The 5540-nt window shown below is 39.5% G+C and overlaps 1 pseudogene; it reads left to right on the forward strand.

Annotated features, from left to right (window-relative positions):
* LOC100520516 lies at window positions 641-2622 on the forward strand (annotated as a pseudogene).

The following is a 5540-nucleotide window of genomic DNA, read 5'->3' on the forward strand; positions in this document are numbered from 1 at the left end:
AGCATATGGAGCTCCTGGGCCAGGGATCAGATCCAAGCTGAAGTTGAGACCCAAGATGCAGCTGCAGCATTGCTGGATCCTTTAACCCACTGTGCTGAGCTGGGAATCGAACCTGAGTCCCAGCACTCCTAAGATGCCACTGAACCAGTTGTGCCACAGTGGGAGCTCCTAATTTTTTTTATTATAGTTGATTTACAATCAAATTAAGTTTTAGAGAGATTATTCGCCCTCAGGATATCCTGATCCAACTCCTTGCAGTTCCCCAGAATAAGCATGTCTTCTCCTTCCTCCCTCTCTTTCTTGTGGACCTAAATACTAGGCTAATAAATGATTAGGTCAATGTTCCTCATCTTAGCAACCATGATATTCATGTTTGTTTCATTAGTTTAAGCACATTGTAAGTATTGGTCTTGGAGTTCCCTTCGTGGCTCAGCAGTTACTGAATCCAACTAGTATCCATGAAGATGCTGGTTCCATCCCTGGCCTTGCTCAGTGGGTTAAGGATCTGGCATTGCCATGAGCCATGGTGTAGGTTGCAGATGAGGCTCGGATCCCGTGTTGCTGTGGCTCTGGTGTAGGCCGGCAGCTACAGCTCTGATTCAACCCCTAGCCTGGGAACCTCCATATATTGCTGGTGCAGCCCTAAAAATACAAACAAAACAAAACAAAACAAAAACTGTGTTGGTCTTAGCCCACAGAATAGGATATTCCTTAGGGAGAGATTTTGTCCACTTAAACTTGGAGATCTAGTGCCTGTTCATAGTAGGTCATCAACACATTTTTAATCACTACCTATAGCAACAGTTCTCAAACATTTGGTCTCAGCACCTCTTTACACTCTTAAAAATAAAGTTCCCCAACAGCTTTTGTTTGTGTGGGTTATATCTATTGATACTTAGTGTATTTGAAATTAATACTGAGACATTTTAAGACTATACAGGTACACATTCTACTTGCTATCAGTCAATGATGCCTTTGGAAATGTAGTCTTCAGAAAACTCCAGTAGATACTCATGAATGAATGAGAGTGAAAAGGAAAATAATATCTTCATATTGTAATAAAAATAGTTTTGGCCCCATGGACCCTCAGACTAGAACTTAGGAATCTTCTGAAAAGCTATCAGGGACTCACTGAAAGAGCTCAGAGACCCCACCCCACACCTTAAGAACCCACTAGATTATAGTAATTCTTCATCTGAACAAACTGATTTAGACAAAAATACCTCATCCTGGGTTGGGTTCAATAGATTTGATAGAAAGGGATCATGAATTAGATGAAAAGTAGCAACTGTGTCCCAGTGGAATCTTTGCAAAGAGGTAAATTCAAACAACCAATTTGATGTGAATCATTGTTTTGTGGATTAAAAAACTGAATTTTTATAAAGCTGTAACATGGTCCTAAACACATTAATCAAATATCCATTTTTGATAAAACTTATCTTAAGCTAAGCTATTTTTATTTTTGGTTTTAGAATGCGTCTTTTACAAAACTTATCAAGGGTACCCCGCCTGTGCCCACAGGAACCTGTTCGAGTCAACTGACCAAGCGTCTGAGAATTCAATGCTCCAAGCCTGTCTGGATCACCCCAACCCCAGCTTTCTGTCCTTTGAAAACACTAAGAATAATGTCCCTGCATCATTTTTTACTAGAGCCAATCACTTGTCATGCCCGGAACAGGGATTGTACCCAGATTGCCCCTAGCCCCAATAATCATGAAGTCCATATAGATAAGAAGAATGGGAGCTAGTGGATAAAAGCTCATTAACTCAAGGAGCACAACGGACACATTGCAGGTGTTGACTGGGCTTCCAAGAGTGACCGCATCGTCACTTGCGGGGCAGACCGCAACACCTATGCCTGGAGTCGGAAAAGATGGTGTCTGGAAGCCAATGCGGGTGATCCTGAGAATTAACCGTGCAGCTACTTTCGTCAAGTGGTCTCCGCTGGAGAGCAAATTTGCTGTGGGCAGCGGAGCATGACATTTGTTTGTTGCTTGGAGTCTGAAAATGGCTGGTGAGTGAGCAAGCACATTAAAAAGCCGATTTGCTCCACAGTCCTCCTCAGCTTGGATTGGCATCCCAACAATGCCTTGCTGGAGGCAGGATCATGTGATTTCAAATGCAGAGTGTTTCTGGCCTACATTAAAGAAGTGGATGAAAGCCAGCCAATACACACTGGGGCAGCAAGATGCCTTTTGGTCAGCTGATGTCAGAGTTTGGTGGCAGTGGCACTGGTGGCTGGGTACACAGGGACAGCTTCCCTGCCAGCGGGAGCCGCCTGGCCTGGATCAGCCACGACAGCACTATGCGTGCTGCTCATGCCACAAAAAGTGTGCAGATCTCAATTCTGAAAAAAAGAGCTCCTGCTTCTCCCTTTCTGTTGTTCCAAGAGGAGACCTTGAAAAAGAAAGGTTGCAACTGCCAACTGATGCTGCTTTGAAAACAGGCTGGTGGCATCAAATCTGACAGGGCGCATAAACCTCAAGTTCTTAGTGATATAAGGATTTGTTTAAAATTACTCCCATAATATTATCTAGTATTACCTTGGATGTCTGACCCACAGCTACTCCATTCTGCCTTTTCTCTTTCATGGCCAATGCAGATGCCACTGTCAAGGATTTCAGTGCTTTTCTGGATACGAGAAGACGCAAGAACTTGGGCCCATAAAAATCTTTATCTGAGATCTAGTCTGAGGGCCTGTTCTGTCAGTTTTTGCCAGAGCACAGAGTGCCCTATTTTTTATTTCCACCCTGAACCTCTTTCAGGGAGTGTTGCAGTTTAGCAGTTTCAGCAGTTCAAGATTTAATCCTTGTAGAAGCAGATGGCACGTGCCAATCTCCAGTTCGCAGGGCTCCCCAGTTTTAAATTCAACCATAGTTTTTGGGAGGCATTTCATGACCATTTAGTCCTACGGTGCTGGGAATGAACATTCTCAGGTCTGGTGAAGATTTAGCTAACAGGCCATTCAATGTGCTATTACTAGACTAGGCCTTATTAACAGTAGCTAAAATTCTGTGAACCCCCTTGTCTTCCTAGTCTCTTATGATCTCTTATGATTCCTGTATCTAAAGATCACTGATCTCATATGGAACTGCATATCATTTTATCAGAGACTCAGTTATCACATCATTTTATCAGAGACTCAGTTACACATTTGGCAATGGCAAGAAATAGCAATTCTATTAAAAAAGAGTTAATAAAAAATAATATACAGTATTAGTAAAGTCATAATTAGAATTTAGTTAAGAGCTTTCACCAAGGACAGCCCAGTATATCCCTGTTCAGCTGGCTTATTTTGTTCCTTATCTTTAAAGGAAATCATATAGACTTTGTCCATGCAGCCTAATTTCCTAATGTTATTAGGGCTGGTTATCCCTATGTGTTTAATTGTTCCCACATAAGGGAGCCTTTAAATTTAAATTACTATAGCCTGAAAAATTTATATCCTTTGGCTGCAGTCTCACTTATTGCCAATTGAGGTTGAGTATCATTAGAAGAAAACATATTTATGGCCTAGGTCAGAGCAGATATTAATTGGCCAGGTGAGGGGATCCCACCTGGTAACATCAATAATAAGAGCCTTGGAGGGAAGACCCACCAAGGAAAATCAGAAGTAAACAAATAAGAGGCAGGTATGGCAATCTTGGGATAGAGGTCTAATTCTGATGTTGTCTTCTTTTTGTCCAAGCATTGGCATTTTTCTTACTAGAGGCTTGTTTTAGGGTAAGTTAGAAGTCAGTAGTTCTCTCTATAGACCAGTCCAATGCAGAGGCCCTTCTTAAGTGAGAAATATAAATTTAAGAGTTAATTTTCTTCACTTTGTGTATATGGCAGTTAAGAATTCCTGATAAGAAATCTTTATCTAGGCAGGAGACAGCCCTTTAAATGATACTTTTTTCAGAATGTTTCGTCCCCTGGTTATCATGGGACATCTGGTATTTGCCTAAAGACAGATTACAACAATCAGCTTCAGAAAAAAGCTTAGAATAGTTTCTTAATAATTCGATCAAACTTTGCAATAATGTAATATAGCAGCAAAGAACTATTTGGGAGTTGAGTTTTCCCTTGTAATATACACCCAGGAAGTTTGTAAAAAAAATAATAAGAAAAAGTTTAAAAACACCTGGTCAAACAGAATCGTAGATTATTTTTTAACATTACATATTCATTTAACCAAAGTAACAAAGGATTCCTTTTTTTTTTCTTTTGTCTTTTGTCTTTTTAGGGCCGCACCAGTGGCATATGGATGTTCCCAGGCTAGGGGTCAAATCAGAGCTGCATCTGCTGGCCTATGCCACAGCCACAGCAACGCAGGATCAGAGCCTCATCTGCAACCCATACCATAGCTCACAGCAACACTGGATCCTTAACCCACTGAGCAAGGCCAGAGATTGAACCCATATCCTCATGGATACTAATTGGTTTCATCAACCACTGAGCTACGATGGGAACTCCAAAAGTAACAAAGCATTTCAAAAGCAAATACAAATTAAAGGCAAAGAAATTCACGTAGTCTGTTATCAAAAGTAGCATTTTAAGAAAAACTTCTTTTAAGATACCAAATCCAAATTCAAGTTTTGCACTAGTTTACTTTTAAAATTAGCTCACTCAATTAAATTTAATTCTAAACTTAGTCCCAAACATACACAAAATTCTTTTCTCAATATCCACTTCCCACAAACCTTCCATCACTTTCCATATCCATATTATTCTGCCCCCTATCTTTCCATTCAAAATAACAAGCTATAAGACAGATGTACTATCTTTTCCCTTAATAAAATACAATTCCATTCCTCCTTCATTCTTTACCAAAAACACACATCCTTTTCTAGAGCAACCATGGACTGTCTTTTATAATTTTTAAAAACATACACTTTCTTGTAGAGAACATCTCAGGGTGCACTGAACATATTGATTAATAGTCCTAAATGACTTTGGTTTCTCTGTTTAGAAACTGAAGTCTCAGTATCTCATTTGACTTCAATTTAACCTAGGTACAATAAGGTATTTTACTTAGCGTTGATGACTCTAAAGACATGTCTATGTTAATTAGGTCAACAAATTTCAACTTAAATACTAGATGCTAATTTAATACTGAATATTTCCCAGTTCACATGAACCTAAAATTAATTTACCTTATGTATTTCAAGACTTTATGTGAAGCACTTAATTTCCTTTAAGCCGATTAAGTAGAACTCTTTCACGAATTAATTTTGGCAATGCCGTACATCCACAACACACATGAAGATACATACAAATAAGCAAAACAGAGACCTCAGATTTCCCATTCCAAAGTTTCAACCATGAATAAGGTACAACTGTAAAACTCATCAGTTACAAAAGAGACTGGATTCAAATTGGGTTTCTTGCAGATGGAACAAATCAATGTCACCTTTCTAGATGGCTAAACCCCTTTTAACAAATGTTTATGACAAAGATTGAATTCCTATTTGTCCCTGAGAATTCAGCTTCCAACTTGTACCCCTTTTCCTGACATTTGTATTTCAAAAAGATGGTGAGATAAGGATTCCAGAAGACCA

This window comes from Sus scrofa, chromosome 13, assembly GCF_000003025.6.
Source record: "Sus scrofa isolate TJ Tabasco breed Duroc chromosome 13, Sscrofa11.1, whole genome shotgun sequence".
Lineage (NCBI taxonomy): Eukaryota > Metazoa > Chordata > Mammalia > Artiodactyla > Suidae > Sus > Sus scrofa.